The sequence below is a fragment of the Paroedura picta genome, chromosome 3 (genome assembly GCF_049243985.1).
Source record: "Paroedura picta isolate Pp20150507F chromosome 3, Ppicta_v3.0, whole genome shotgun sequence".
Lineage (NCBI taxonomy): Eukaryota > Metazoa > Chordata > Lepidosauria > Squamata > Gekkonidae > Paroedura > Paroedura picta.
The window spans coordinates 62,833,999-62,850,928 of record NC_135371.1 but is presented as its reverse complement, the minus strand read 5'-3'; the positions used below and the strand labels follow the sequence as shown (position 1 = coordinate 62,850,928).

Here is a 16,930-nt window from a genome sequence, read left to right as displayed (position 1 = left end):
TTTTAAGGTAGAAAGGTGGAGAAAGGTGGAGCCTCCAAGGTGGAGCATGTAGCCTGTGTTCTTCATTAGGCAAAATGGGAACAGGGTCACCAACCTGTTTGTTCAGTAATGGATCCAATGTAATCTCTGAATTATGATCCAAATCCAACTTTCCATTGAGGGTGAGAAAAGTACTATGTGGTCTTGGTGGAACTGACAGCTAAGAATGATATTGATCCTGATCAGAATGGGAGAGTGGTGGGCATTCAGACCAGTTTTGAGGATAAGCAGGAGACATATAGTAATGGAATGGAGGATAGGAATGTTGCCAGCCTGGTGGAGCCAACAGGTCTATCTGAGTCAATATTGGGCCAGTAGCTGAGGTTTGACTCAGAGGGAGCTCTGCATCCAACACAGATTGGATCAATGAAACACAGCATGCTGAAGGGGTCCCAGGGGGAACAAAGGGTTCAGAAGACTGAGCAGTCTTACAGTTCAACTTGGTGGTCCCTGAGAATGGAAAAAGATTTGGATTTCTCCTTATGTTTTGACTTAGCTCGGCTCTTTTTGCCTATAGGTTTCAAAACACTTATTTGATTTGACAGAACTGAAGACAGTGAGCCAGTTCAGAATGGGTAGCCAATGGAACCGAGGCTGCTGCAGATTGGGAGGTACTTGGCAAAGTCACCTCAGGAGGTTTATCAGCAGGGCTAGAAGTAGTGTTCAGTTTATTTCAAACTTTATTACAGTCATTCAGACCAAGTTGTATGAAGTTAATACATAAAAGACCAAAAGAATATGGTCATTTTATATAATGCAATTTAAAACAGATCATAAAATAGAACTTAAAATTATGCCACTTTAGAGCATCGGATTTTTATGGTGGCAGCACAAAACTTACACAGTTGAATTGTCACCTGGGGGGACTCATCACTTAGCAGGCTCTTTGTTCGATCTACATCAAGGGTGCATGCTCCTTTGCTTCATGCCACTCTTTCCTGGTGCTCTTGATGGCTTTAGTTCCCAGTTTTTTTCCCGACAGACACTACTTCTAGCCCATAGGGAAAAACAAAACAAAACTGGGAACTAAAGCCATCAAGAGCACCAGGAAAGAGTGGCATGAAGCAAAGGAGCATGCACCCTTCCTTGTCTGCATGCAGTAAGGCAACAATTTTAAGGGAAGACTGCTCAATACAAACCAAGTAGTCTTCTTTCTCTTTCTTCTTTCTCTTTCTTCAAAGGAGCTATGCTGGGAAGAACCTTTCTCGAAGGCAGTGAAAAAGGAACTGAGGGAGTGGGCATCCCCTCCCTTGAACCATGTGACCCTACTTTGGTCAAAAAGGGATATCTAGAGGACTTTGTAGCTGGGGACAGCTTGGGAGATACTTGGCAAAGTCACCTCTGGAGGTCCCACCTCAGGGGGACTGCACAGAAGACTGAAGATGAAACAGCAATGCTGAATTAGCTAGGTTGCCTCCTTCCTATCAGAATATATTATAAAATATCAGAATATATTATTAAAATATAAATGGGACTGAATGGGCAGTTTCTTTAATTTACTAAGCCCAAAATGGATTTCTGCCACCACCTCATCACCACCCCCATTCTCTCCCATTCCCCATTTCTGCTCTTGGAGCAAGTGGATTGCTTTAAATGCAACTAGACAGAAACTTCACCCGCAGGGAATACTGTGAGTGCTGGATCTGTTCATGAAGTACTATGGAAAATGGTACAGAGGTGGTGAGAGCACAGCTGCAAAGGAAGAAACATCTATAGCATGACTATCTGTAATAAATCAACAGCTCCTTAAATAAGGCACATTTGGCAATTCCAACATAGGTTGGACTGCAATCCTAAGAACATTTCCCTGACAATAAGCCCAATTTAATAAAACAGGACTAGCTTCTGAGTAGAATAGCTCTCCTTAGTGTACCCAGATATATCTTACTTTCTTTCTGTCTTTTTCCAATCTTGTTCTTCCATGAGCGATCAAAACTTATACTTATACCATTAGGAGCTTTATAAAAATGAAATATTGCAAGGTTGTGTTACTTTTTCTGTCCATCCAAGTTGTAGAATAAGTCTTGCAAGAATCTCAACTATTCGGCAGCAAAGATAAGGTATTCTTGCATTCAGGTACTATGACATCTGTTTTATGCAACCTATTAAACTGTATTATGCAGAGATGGAAAATGCCCATGTTGAGGGCTGCAGTGAGCTCAAAGCCTTTTAAGGAAGATTAATTTTTTAAAAAATTATAGATTGGAATAATGCAATTTACATTTCATGAATGTGAAACACAAAAATTTATAATCTTGAGACCAGAGGCGAAATCTAAATTATATCTCCTAGTAAATAATGTCCAATTATGACTCTCTTAAAGGGACATACAGTTGGCAACAATATGCACTGGCATAAATCTCTGCATAGTTATTTGTCTCTATAATTTTCCTTTCTTAAAGCATCTCTAAGAAGCCCTACAGTCCTATAACAATCCTTGCCTGCCACTCCACATCCTGGTTATTCTGGCATTCCACCTCTCTTCCTGTTTCTTCATCCTTTCTGTACCCATTTTTTCTTCCCTGCACGTACTCCCTTCCTGCTGTTTATATAATCCTGCCGTGTTGAAATACTAATGAAGCCTGTTTATGGGGACAACAGCTAGAGAAACAATAAAAGAGGAGAAGTGGTAGGTGCAGGAAGTGTTACGTACTTTCCCACCCAGGGTCTTCTCTGCCAAAACCCTTATCCCACCAATACTTTTTTTCTCACCAGAAATACGCATCTGCCACTACTGGCTCAGCCAACTGATCCAATGTAAATCCTTGTGGGACCCAGTGCTCATTTTCCTAAACGAACAGGTCTCACAATGGGAGCAAAACAAGCAGTGGGTTTCCACAAGGATTGGTGCAATTTAATTAATTCATAAACTATTTTGAATTGGGTATAAGCATTGTACACACCATATTTGCAAATGATACCAAACTACTCAGAATGTTGAAAAAAATAAGGCAGACTGTAGAGCAATAGGATGCTCTCTAAATACAATGAGTGAACAACAACATGACAGATCATGTTCAACACAGGTAAGTATAAGGTGATGAACACCAGAACAAAAAGACCCTTAGTTTAAATACATATTGATAGGGTCTGAACTGCCTGAGATTGAGATTAAAAGGGATCTTCTGGTTATAGTAGAAAGTGTAATGAAAATGAGACTCAGTGTGGGACAGCAGTGAAAAGGCAAACTTTGACTAGGAATTATTAGGAAATGGATTGAAAATAAAACAGCTAATAATATAAGGCCCTAGTATAATGCTATAGTGGAATACTGTATGCATAGTTCAAAAAGAATATTGCAGAGATGGAAAAAAACACATGAGAGCAACCAAGATGATCAGGGGTTGGGACACCTTTCCTATGAGGAAAGTCTGGAGAGTTTAAGACTCTTCAGTTTTGAAAGAAAGAAGGCTAAGGGAAGACATGATAGAGATAAAATTATGCAAGAGGTGGAGGCAGTTTTTTCTCCTTCTCCTATAATACTGGCAATTGAGGCCACCCAATATAATTCTTGGGAAATAGGTTCAAGAGAGACAATAGAAAATACTGCTTAAACTTTCAAATTCATGGTCAGCAGAGGTAGTGATGGCCATAAGCATAGATAGATTTAAAAGAGGGTTAGACATGTTTGTGGTGAATAAGTCCATTAATGACCACCAGTTATGGTATCTGAAAGGAACTACCCTATACAGAGGCAGTAAACCTCTGAATATCAGTTCTAAGAAGCAGCAGCAGAGGGAAGTCTCTACTACTATGCTCTGATTGGTTTTCCAGTGGTTGCCCACTGTATGAAAAAGTATGGTGGACTAGATTGGCTACCGGCTTGATCCAGCAGACTCTTTTAAGTTTGTATAAGTAACATAGTTTTGCAAATGAAACCTACATGAGCTCCACAGGACACTTTAAGAATCGAAAACAGCACAGAGGTGAAGGAAACCACCACTTATACTTACACACCTTGGTAGTGGGGAGAGAAGGCTCACGTGAGTTCCTGTTGAATGTTTGCTTCCAATTCCTCATGTTGTCACCCAACATCCACGAGACCTTTGTAACATATAAAAAGGCCCCGGACAACATCCATGAACATTTGAAATTCAGGACTGATCTTTAAAGTCAAATGAACAAGGAGGCATTTGGTGGCGCCAAGTTAGTTGGACGGTGCCATGATTTTAAAGAGAGCCACACCACACAATATGCTTTGTGTCCATAAAAACACCAACAGCCATTGAATGGTCAGCCTGTTTTCTGTCCTTCCTGGGCAACCAAACAGCCCATGCCAGCCTTGTTAAGATTTTTGCAAACATGTTTTCCTAAGTGATTGTGGCTATTCATGTCTCTACATTTCAGGCACTTTCTGGGGAAAGGGTAAGACAGCTCCCTACAGGCTGTGCTCAGAGCATTTCATTTGTAACAATACTGGTAGGGGGGCATAAAAGGAAAAAACTGTAAGCCAAGTAATGACTTTACCTACTCACTGGAATGGCTCTCTCTTTCCTGCCTGGCGCCTGATGCTAGATCAAGAGCAAACCAAAAGACACATTAATGCTTTTAGACATCATCAGATTTAAAGAGGTTATGATTTGCAACCAATCTTCAGCTCTCCCAATATTCCATCATTTTGCTTAAACAACTTTGATCCTGCCAAAAATATCTGCTAATGAAGGATTTCAGTCAGCAGAGAGCAACAACTCTTGCCTCCCCTCTCCACGTGCAGTCTCAATGCTCACGCACCACTTGAAATGCTTCTCTGGGGGCCATGAGAAAGTGTATGAAGGGGGAGCCACAGGTCAGCCACAGGACAAAGGAAAAAGCCCTCCCTTCTTTCATGGAACTCCTTCGCTGAATTCAGCCTTTTGCTGTTGTGCAAATGCGATCCAGAAAATATTTCCTGGTTGTGCAGAAAACCCTCTGGAAATGTAACCAGTACACTTGACTGGAGCCTGGATATCACTGTGGGGCACCGGAGGCGGGGGGGGGGGGAGGCTATAAACCCTTCATCATGATAAATTCTGTATAGGACATTTAAGTAACAAAAGGGAAACTTTCTTCTTTCGTGACTTTTGCAATGTTTCCATTTATGTTGGAACTGGCATGGGGGAGCCTGGATTACAAATTTCAACATCATCCACAACAGTGATGGTTGGACTTTGAATAACTCTTTGGAATTGATCAAAAACAGCTATGGATATAATGGCAACACCCAATTAATTTAAGCGAGCTCATCAGCTGAATTTCTGTGAGTCTTCCCCATAGACCAACCTCTGCTTAGTCCTAGGCCAACTCTGCTCCTGTCACTGTATGAATGTTTTGGAGATTTCTCCTAGGCCTTTGGAGCAAATTACATCCTACCATGTTCCACATTTGGTCTGGGTTAAATTCTGACAGCAACCAGAGAAAGTCAACTAAATGCATTCTAATAATGAGTAGAACAATACCTATAGTACATTTCATTTTAGCAATAAAGGTAAAGGTAAAGGTATCCCCTGTGCAAGCACCGAGTCATGTCTGACCCTTGGGGTGACGCCCTCTAGCGTTTTCTTGGCAGACTCAATACGGGGTGGTTTGCCAGTGCCTTCCCCAGTCATTACCGTTTACCCCCCAGCAAGCTGGGTACTCATTTTACCGACCTCGGAAGGATGGAAGGCTGAGTCAACCTTGAGCCGGCTGCTGGGATTGAACTCCCAGCCTTATGGGCAAAGCTGTCAGACGGCTGCCTTACCACTCTGCGCCACAAGAGGCTCATATTTTAGCAATAAATATGTATAAATTATCTGTCATTTCAGTACTGGGGTGAAAAAGATGCAATTAATTTGTACTCATCTCCTATAAATGCCAACCTACCATTTAATCCAGTGGCAGCTGCAGCAACTTGCTCTTTCCTGGCATAGCAAGGGGAACAAATATCATTCTAGTTGTTATATTGGAGAAACAGTGCAAAAAGGCATTGCTAAGTAAAAGAACGAAGTTCCATCCCAGACCGGCAGAGAATTCAGAAACCTTCAGATCCTCCTATAGCTGTGGAATATGAAAAACTGGGCAGTAAGCCCTAAATACAGTTACTTGGAAGTAAATTCCACTGAAATCCTTTGGATTTACTGCTCTGCAAATCTGAGTATGATTGACCATTCTTCTACACTTCTTAGAATTCTTCTGCTCCCTGATCTTGTCAGTAAGGTAAACAGCAACGACGCTGCACTTTCCCCACAAACATCTGGCTAGGTTCTTAGGAATTATATACCCCCATTTCTCAATAACTAAATATAGGAATTGTTGAACAATCTGGGCAATAAATGCAATACTCTCATTAGTCTTACGGCTTGGGTTTCTGACCTTCAGCCAGATGTCAAGTATCAACAAATCTACATAGTGAGTGCAAACCTCTTGAGTGCTTGTTTCTCCATCTGTAAGCCATGACTAACAATATAGGACAGCAAACCCGCAATTACAGGAGAACATGGTTATTTAAATCTCTAATTGGCTCTAAAATACCGGCTGCTACACTGCCATGTTCTCTGCCAGTACAAGCAGGTTTATATAGAAGGGTCTGCCAGTATTCTGGGATGAAAGTATAAAGAGCACAAGACTTGTGACTAAGTACTACCATAATCTGGGGAAGCTACAATCATGCTGACACAAGGTACTTTCCCTCTCACACAGCATTTCAAGTGTTAAAAAGTTGTGGGGAGGCAGGAGACTTTCAGCAGTTGAAAAGACACGGGAGAGGGGATAGAACAGTGGTCCCCAACCTTTTTATCACGGGGGACCGGTCAAGGCTTGACAATTTTACTGAGGCCCGGGGGGGTAGTCTTTTGCTGAAGGACGTCGCCGCCACCTGAGCCCCTGCTCCACTTGCTTTCCTGCCAGCGCCCCTGACTTCCCGCCGCCCACTGGGGGGGGGCGCTGCCAGCAGCAGCTGCCATGCCGAGGGAGAGCCCCAGCCATGGTGGCCACTGGAGAGCACCAAAGGTGAACTGGCGGCAGAGTGGCAGGGCACACTCCAAGGCAGCAGCCATGGAGGAGGACGAGATGAGAAGGAGTTGCGGCCCGGTACCGACTGATCTATGGACCAGTACCGGTCCCCAGCCCAGGGGTTGGGGACCATTGGGATAGAAGAACACAATCGCACCCTGGTGCAAGTCCAGTCTGAACTGGGCCCTCCCAGCATTTTCAAATTGCCCATTTTAGGATTTCAAATGGCAGCAGAGTCTCCATGTTGGACACGGGGATGCCACTACAAGCCTGCATTGGTTGCCAGTCCTGGCCCTGGTCAGGTTCAAGGTTTTGGTGTTAATCTTAAAGGCCATTCGCGACTTAGGCCCTGCCTATCTGAGGGACCACTTGTCTCCTTATGCCCCCTGCAGGGCACTTCGTTCTGAGGGTGCTCATCTATTGGGGGTCCCTATCCCCAAAGAAGTACGCCTGGCCTTGACCTAGGCCAGGGCCAGGGCCTTTTCAGTCCTGGCCCCGACCTGGAGGATTGGGCTCCCAGGAGAGCTGAGGGCCCTAACAGAGATGTCAGAGTTCCGCAGGGCCTGAAAAATGGAGCTCTTCCACCAGGCATTTGGTTAAGGTCAGAGCCAGGGGACCTTCCTCAGGCTACACAGTAACATCCAGTGCGCCCCATCCCCGGGGGGGGGGTAGACAGCTGCAGGGATGGGGGAGGGATTATACTGCTAATCTTGTCTTATCCTCTTTTTAACTATGTTTTGTTGTTCTGTTATGGGATGGGGTTTTATCATGTTTAATGGGGGTTTTATATTGTACCTCCCCACGATTTCCTGGAGAGTAGCGGGCTAAAAATCTAACAAACAAACAAGCAAGCAAGCAAGTAAGCAAGTCAGCCAGAACTCCAGGCCTGCTGGCTACCTTGATAGCAACCTAAACAATAAATATGATATTTTACCGGGAAAGGCTCACCATTTTCCAAACAGCCCTCCTAAATGAATATAACCTAACTCCTGCTTTCTCTATATGAAAAAGTGTGCCCATTTCTCCACTCATTTCTGCATGGATTGCATGTTTTGCTTGGAGAAAAATCCTTGTCTATCTACAAAACGATAGCAGCTGCAGTGAGTGAGGAACTGGAGTAGAGAAACTGCAGCATGAACAAAAGAGGGATATGAAGATGGTGAGGGGTTTGGAGACCAAATCCTATGAGGAAAGGTTGAGGGAGCTTGGTCTGTTTGGCCTGGAGGGAAGACAACCGAGAGGGGATCTGATACCCATCTTAAAATACTTGAAGGGCTGTCAACAGAAGATGGAGCAGAGTTGTTTTCTGTTGCCCCAGAGGGTTGGACCAGAAATTAATTCAAAAGAATTTCCAGCTAAACACTCTAACAGTTAGAACAGACTTCCCTCAGGAGGTGGTGAGTTTCCTCCAGGTCAGGCTGGATTCTGAAGATTTTTGGTGGTGGGATCACTTGGGCATGAAATGGTGGTCACCGTGGGTGGGCAGGTAGTTGTGAGTTTCTACATTATGCTGGGGTTGGACTAGATGACCCTGGAGTAAGATGACCAGATGGTCCCAATTTTGGAGGAACATCTGGGGGCACCTGACAAATTGTACTTATGTTGAAATTAAAAAATATATATATTACAATACTATTTTTGTGTTCTATGCATTTTATGAAACTTTTTGTTGCTCCATATAGACCAAAATTTTAATCAAGAACCACCTCTCCCCCCCCCCCCCCCGGTCAATGGTGTCCCACTTTACTAATGTTGAAATCTGGTCACTTTACCCTGGAGGTCCCTTCCAATTCTATGATTCGAAGATTCTATGAGTGTGATTTTTTATGTCACAAGGCAAGAGCCACTATCAATGCCTTGCAAGGCAGCAGAAAGCAACAAAATCTAAAGAGGGGATTTACTTGGTGAGCTGATGAATAATAATGGCTTCCTGCTGGCCTGATCTGCCCTCCCGCCAGCCTAACTGGGATTAAAACATGGGAGGATATGACAAGTATTAGTTTGGTATTTTTTTGTTTTTGGAGCTATCTTGTTCTATTTAATATAACATTAGAATGAAGATGCTGCCCTCTGTTTATGTGCCCTCAGCGATATTCTTGTACAGCCAGATATGACTGGTTGTGTTAGCATTTGCGTAGTTAGAGCTGATGGGGGGTGGGGGGAGATGTTGAAGTAGGAGCCTACCAGAACAAGGCTCATTCTGCAGTGCCACCATCACTGCCAGGTATCTGAGACAGGAAACTGGCCATGCCCCAACTACGCACACACACACACACACCCTTTTACCACTTTCTGAAAGATACCACTAAAAGTCTTCTCTGTTTCAGCTCAGTTCCACTAACAAGCACCTACGAAAAGCTCTGCCTACAGAGGCCTAGGGCACAACCAACAGGAAAATTCTCCTACACTAGCCCTATTGAACTGAAATGGGGGGGGGGTGGAGAGAAATGAATGAAAGCATGCTGCTCTCACATTCATTTCAATGGGGTATTTGCATGATTGGCTAGAAGGTCATGCCCATATTACACCCTTGTGCGTTTGCTGCCTGATTACCATGAGTGGGCTTACGTGGCATAAGTGATTGGAGCTCCTATGACAAAACAGGCTATTAGTATTCTTCAATGGGTCCATTATACAGAGATGGTCCCTGTTAGCTTTGTGGTCCACCATCAGTGCTTGGAGAAAGCAAAGGAAAGGAATGGGTCTTTGTATAGGGCGGGGGAGATAAAAGAAAAAGAAATAGAGTAATGACTTGACAGAAGGAGCATGATGGTCCAGGATCTCTCTGTGGGAGTCTGCATGCATGGGATAATCTATACCGGCTGCCTGCCTCACAGGTGTGCCTCTTTGCTTCCAGGTATTGCAAAATCAACACAAGTGATCTTTCCTTCTACGGAAACCAGTGCAGCCTAGAATAGATTTCTGTAACTCGCTCTATCCGGGCCTATCCTTGTGCCTGATCCGGAAATTACAGCTGGTGCAAAATGCAGCTGCTAGGGTCCTCACAGGAACATCTTGGAGAACCCACATCCAGCCTGTGCTGAGGCAGCTGCATTGGCTACCGATTGCTAGCCGGATCAGATTCAAGGTTTTGGTTTTAACCTTTAAGGCCGTCCGCGGTCTGGGACCCACATACTTGAGGGACCACCTGGCACCTTATGCCCCCCACAGGGCCTTACGCTCTGCAGGGACAAATTTGTTGGTGATTCCCGGCTCCCGCTAGGCATGCCTGGCCTCGACCAGCTCCGGGGCCTTCTTGGTCCTGGCCCCTACCTGGTGGAATGAGCTCCCGGAAGAGCTGCAGGCCTTGCGGGATTTACCAGCTTTCCACAGGGCCTGCAAAACGGAGCTCTTCCACCAGGCCTATGGTTGAGGCCAGCGCCTCCTTGTAAGATCAGGCCCCCCTTCCCCCCTTCGGGCTATATATGCAGTGCTTCCTGGTCCCCTCCCTGGGAATGCCGCCACTGTTGGGTTGGTTGGGTTGGACGGTGTATTTGTTTTTGTAGGAGGTTTTTATGTATTAGGGGTTTTATGGGTTTTTATATGTTGTTACCCGCCACGATCCTTAGGGGAGTGGTGGGCTATAAATCAAAGTAATAAATAAATAAATATAAATAAATAAATGCTGCAGCTTCAACTTCCCATTGGTCAGAGAAGTGAGGAGCATGCCATATATCAATATATTCAACACACACAGAAGCATACATACAATGTGCTTGAAGAAGAAAAGAAGAATAGCTCGCTTTCACTACCCAAGGGAGTCCCAAAGCAGCTTACAAGCATCTTTCCCTTCCTCTCCCCATAGCACACAATCTGTGTGAGGCTGAGAGAGAACAGTCCTAAGAGAACTGTGACCAGCTGTCTGCACATGGAGGAGGGAGGAATCAAACCCGGCTCTCCAGATTATAGTCCACTACTGTTTAACTATTACACCACACTGATTACCTTAGCCAGGAGAGTGACATAAGGAGTGTATCCCTCTTGATTCTACTGGATCTCTCAGAGACTTTTAATGCCATCACCTGTGGTATCCTTCTGGAGAGGCCAGCTGGGATGGGAAGGGGGGCATCATGCTTTGATGGTTCTACTCTTATTTGACAAACCAATTCCAGAAAGTGATAAGAAAACTGTTGCTTTGTCCTGTGGTATTTATGCTATAGGGTCCTCAGCATTCCACTTTTTCTCATGCTATTTAACATCTACATGAAATCACTGGAAGAGTTGTCCAGGGGTTTGGAGAGAACTGTCAACAAACCCAGCTTTATTTTTCCTTAACAGAGAACCCAGATGGATGTGTGGAAGTCCCGGAGAAGGTAAAGGGATGGAGGCCAGTAAACTGAAGCATCAATGAAGAAGCTGTTCAGGGATGGCAGAGTTAGCCTGCCCTGGAGGGGGCTGCACTCCTCCTGAAAGTACGGGCTGAACCTTGAGGGGAGCTACTTGATCCCATCCCCCTGCACGTCCCCATTAGAATTATATGATATATCCAAGATTAATTCCGTTGCCTAATAAAATACATTATAGGCTAACAACACAGGTTTTCATCAAGCAAGCCTCATTTCATGGTTCCCCAGCTGAACAAATAATAAGTCAGAGACTTAGATTTAGACCCCATAGCTTACCCCCTTCTCAAGTCTGGCAATAAAAGGAGTCCCCCCCCCAGCCCATGCAGGAGCAACCCAGCTTTTTCCCTTTGGCTAATGTACAAAGGACAATAGAAATCTCTCTTCCTCACACCCTCCACATCTCCTGCCTGCTGGACTTGGAAGGAAAGAGAGAGAGAGCTTGCTGATATGCAAATTAAACAACAACACAATATAACAGAATTTTTTTTTAGCTCTGATGCACAAGTAAACTCCTCTTTTACTGAGAGCAGGGAACAGATTTAACCCATCTTTATTTTAATTCAATGATTTGCTACTGATTATGGCAAATTACTATAAAGATATATGGGTTATAATAGGATTAAAAATTCATTATTATTATGAAAAACCTGAACAGCTCAAATGGGGGGGGGGAATAATTATGAACAATGAGAGGAAAGTCTCGTGGAGACCTAGCATCCAATTCTGCCACAACTACATGTTATTAACCAAAACTTGACTGATGAGCTGAAAATGTATTCAACAATAATCTTCCAGTATAAATGAACACTGTTTTTTGCCATGTACCGGCAGCAGGCATTCTATCTACTGAACATTCTTCCTGATGTTATTCCACTGTGTAGTGGTTAGGAGCACCAACTTCTAATCTAGTGAGCCAGGTTTGATTCCGTGCTCCCCCACATGCAACCAGAGTTCTTCACTTGCGTGCATGTGCCTGCTTGTGTGCAACGACTGGTGCGCCGGTGCTGCCACCCCCCCCCCATGCCGCGGCGCTGGCTAATTCAGGCGTGAATGGCTGCTTTGGCAGCCAAAGCACCCAACCTTGTGGAGTCCTAGGGGGAAAAAACAAAAAAATTGCCAGAGGACTTCTTTTTCTCACTTTATTAAGAGAAAAAAATGGAAATTGTGAGTAGAACTGAGAAAAAAATATTGTGAAACATATTCTCCTTTGAAAGGAGAGGAATGCTTTTAAAGGCAATGCCTTACTCAAAATAGGTCCTATAAAGATTTTTACACAAATTAATTTATAACTAATTTAGGCTCAAATTGAAGAAAGTAGGGAAAAGCACTAGGCCACTCAGGTATGAATTAAATCATATCCCTAATGAATATACAGTAGAGGTGACAAATAGATTTAAGGAATTAGATCTGATAGACAGAGTGCCTGAGGAACTATGGACAGAGGTTTGCAACATTGTACAAGAGGTAGCAACTAAAACCATCCCAAAGAAAAAGAAATGCAAGAAAGCAAAATGGCTGTCTGAGGAAGCTTTAAAAATAGCTGAGGAGAGAAGGGAAGTGAAAGACTAGGGAGAAAGAGAAAGATACAGCCAATTGAATGCAGAATTCCAGAGAAAAGCTAGAAGAGATAAGAATGCCTTCTTAAATGAACAGTGCAAACAAATAGAAGAAAACAATAGAATGGGGAGGACCAGAGATCTCTTCAAGGAAATTGGAGATATGAAGAGAACATTTCATGCAAAGATGGGTATGATAGAATGTTCAAACTACTGCACCATTGCAATCATTTCTCATGCTAGCAAAGTTATGCTCAAAATCCTACAAGCTAGGCTCCAGCAATATGTGGACCGAGAACTTCCAGAAGTACAGGCAGGATTTCGAAGAGGCAGAGGAACCAGAGATCAAATTGCCAACATACGCTGGATCATGGAGAAAGCTAGGGAGTTCCAGAAGAACATCTACTTCTGCTTCATTGATTATGCTAAACCCTTTGATTGTGTGAGCACAACAAATTGTGGCAAGTTCTTAAAGAGATGGGGATACCAGAGCATCTTATCTGTCTCTTGAGAAACCTATATGCAGGTCAAGAAGCAACAGTGAGAACCGGTCATGGAATTACGGATTGGTTCAAAATTGAGAAAGGAGTTCGGCAAAGCTGTATACTGTCGCCTTGCCTATTGTATGTGGAGCACATCATGAGAAAGGCAGGGTTAGATGAGTCACAAATTGGGATCAAGATTGCAGGGTGAAATATCAACAACCTCAGATATGCAGATGATACCACTCTAATGGCAGAAAGTGAAGAGGAACTAAAGAGCCTTTTGATGCGGGTGAAGGAGGAGAGTGCAAAAGTTGGCTTGAAACTCAACATCAAGAAAACAAAGATCATGGCATCCAGCCCTCTCAATTCCTGGCAAATAGATGGGGAAGAAATGGAGGTAGTGACAGATTTTATTTTCCTGGACTCCAAGATCACTGCAGATGGGGACTGCAGCAAATAAATTAAAAGACGCTTCCTCCTGGGGAGGAAAGCTATGGCAAATTTAAACAGCATCCTAAAAAGCAGAGACATCACCCTGCCAATGAGTGTCCGTGTAGTCAAGGCTATGGTCTTCTCAGTTGCAATGTATGGCTGTGAAAGTTGGACCATAAGGAAGGCCGAGCGTCAAAGAATTGAGGCTTTTGAACTCTGGTGCTGGAGAAGACTCTTGCGAGTCCCTCGAACTGCAAGGTGAACAAACCGGTGAGTCCTAGAGGTGATCAGCCCTGACTGCTCCTTAGAAGGCCAGATCCTGAAGATGAAACTCAAATACTTTGGCCACCTCATGAGAAGGAAGGACTCCCTGGAGAAGAGCCTAATGCTGGGAGCGGTTGAGGGCAAAAGAAGAAGGGGACGACAGAGAATGAGGTGGCTGGATGGAGTCACTGAAGCAGTCGGTGCAAACTTAAATGGACTCCGGGGAATGGTAGAGCACAGGAAGGCCTGGAGGATCATTGTCCATGGGGTCGTGATGGGTCGGACACGATTTCACACCTAGCAACAACAATTGATTGGGCTAATGCAGGGTACAAATGGGAGCCAGAAAAGAAATTAGGAGCAAGGGGTAGCAGCGATGCTACTGGAGCTCTTTTTAAGTTCAACAAAGAACTTAGGGTAGCTGGGAAGAACTCAGGCAGCAGGGCTGGAGCAGAAACAGGGAGGAAAAGCCCCAGCTACCCAGGCTCCTGTTGCTTCAAGAAGTTTAAGCTCCGGAGATGGGAAAGATGGCTGCTTGAGCACTTCTCTTAAGGAGGAGCTCGCGGTCCGTATAGGGGGCTGAACGTATCTACGTCAGGCAGAAGCAAGCAAGGTGGGCAAACCTTGCTAAATTCTCCTTATAAGAGCTTCGGAAAGCTCCGGAGCTCTAAAAAAGGCCTGTTACTGATCTGCGGAGAGAGATTCTCAAGATCTTAAGCTATATGTGACTATTACAGCCAAGAAGCAGTCTACCATCAGAACCTTCTTTAACAAGGATAGTCTTTTCTTTCTCATTCCTCTCCCATTTTCTGAACTGCTTTGAAGAGACTTCAGAGTTCTCTAACTTCAAATGCCTGCTATCAACAGTGAGTAAAGTTTTAATGACACTAAATTGTTTTTGTACACCTCCCCCTATCTTGTCTACCAAGCCACGGCAGTGAGTTCATCTTTCTCACAAAGACTTTCCTGCTTGTTTTTCTTGTCTTTTTTCAAACTCTGGGGGAAAGGTGAAACATATGCGCAATTTTTAAAAATAAATGAGCTAATTTGGACTGTTTACATAATACGGAGATTTCCCTTGATAACGGCTCTCGCGATATCTCTCCGTGTGACTTTCTAAGCAATCAGAACTTCTGCGAAAGGACCTCTCCTGGCTGTTTGGTGGCTACACAAAACTGGCTGGTGTTGACTTCTAAGTCTGATTTTTAATATGACTTTTTTGACTCAGATGGTCCATCTGTTAGCAAAACAAAGAGAAGTTCTGAATGCCTTCACAGAAAATTTGTTGAAAGATATTTTTAAGGAGATCCGAAATGGCAAGAACAGGAATGATGAACCAAATGATAATGATAATATTAACCAACTGGAAAAAAATAGCAAGAGTGAAGAATTACAGGATTGGAAATCTTCAGCGGAAGAAAATTTTGAAGCATTGGAGATGGAGTCCATCAGAAAGCAAGATCTGCCACAAGAACTTATTATCATCACTAACCCAGATGAGGTTACCTTCACTGAAAAGACATATCTCAAAGCAGAAGCACAAAACAATCAGCTGAAAGACACATTGGTTTGTCCTGAAAGTAACTATTCTAAAAGAGCTTCCCAGGAAAAAAATGGTCCTAACACACCTCAGATTGGAGACCAGGAGGTGAAACTGTTTCAAGAATCATTGGAAGATATTCTGTGGAAAGGGGCACAACTTCATTTCCTAAACCTTGAATTGAGACCTCCTTAAGAAGATTGGGAGGAGGCAAGGGGGGGGGGGGCTGACATTTTTTCTATATTCTGTTTCTGTATGGATGGCATTAATACTTACAGTAACTGCAAAGATTTTAAAACAATTTGAATTGAAGAATTTAAGAGCTGCAAATATTATGATAAAGCGGGCTTCTTTTATTCCCCCCCCCTTAAAAAAAATACTGGGCTCAAGTAGCTGTAAATGTCATGATAAAGGGTTTCTTCCTTTTTAATTTTCTTTTTATAAATACTAGATTAAACTTCAGATTGTTTTATAAGAAATGATTAATGTTAAGTATAATATGTTGTTGTAAACAAGTGCAGGAACCAGCTGATTTTCTAGATTAAGGATATAACACCCATTGACTGTAAGTGCTGGAAATGTTATGTTAAAGTGGGATTTTTTTGTTGTGGCTTTGTTTTTATATTTACAGGCAACAGACATCTACAGTATTCAGCAATGCAAAACTTCAAGCAAATGGGGACTTTGGGGAGTAGAGGAAGGGATGATATTGTAATATTGTAATTAAAGATATTTTTCCTTGTTCTTTCTATATAAAATTTTTTTAAATTATATATAAAAAAGAAAGAAATTTAAGCTCCATGCACATTCACTGGGTTGCAACCCAGCAATGCTGCCTAGCAGTGACAAGGACTTTAAGGTCCATTCCGCACAAGTTAAAAGTAGCAGAAGTCTTACAAATGGTAAACGCTACAAATTTGACGTTCCGCATGATGTCGCACACAAGTTGCGACATTCCTGCAACACTAGCGCGAAAATTGCTTTGTTGTAGCGATTTCTGGGGAATCCAGAAAAGTGGATTCACCCTCCGAAAAGCGCTACACTCCTGCTAACAACCTGCAACACTTGCGAAAAAGACATGTGCGTTCTCAATGTTGCGGTTGCAACAAAGTCCCTCCCCCTGGCTCTCTCCTCCAAACTTCCGGCGAAGCGATCGCCATTTTTTTCCCCTCAGAGCGAGTGGGGAAAGCAATGAACCAGCAAGGCTTGATTTACCCAGCGAGGCTTCTCCGGCTACAGTCCCTCCACAGAAGTGCTTTAAAGCTCTCCTAAGTCCCCAAGCACAACACAGCCCCCTGT

General features: G+C 43.6%; 1 protein-coding gene across 2 annotated transcripts in view; it reads right to left on the bottom strand.

Moving 5' to 3' along the window:
- SLC38A3 (solute carrier family 38 member 3) overlaps positions 1-16,930 on the bottom strand; it is a 106,600-nt gene that overhangs the window by 67,185 nt on the left and 22,485 nt on the right. The window contains exon 2 of one of the 2 annotated variants that reach the window (XM_077326016.1): positions 3,997-4,083. The exons of the other annotated variant lie outside the window; for it this stretch is intronic. The gene's annotated coding sequence lies outside the window, so the exon portion shown is untranslated. The remainder of the gene's footprint in view (positions 1-3,996; positions 4,084-16,930) is intronic. 2 annotated transcript variants of the gene reach the window in all.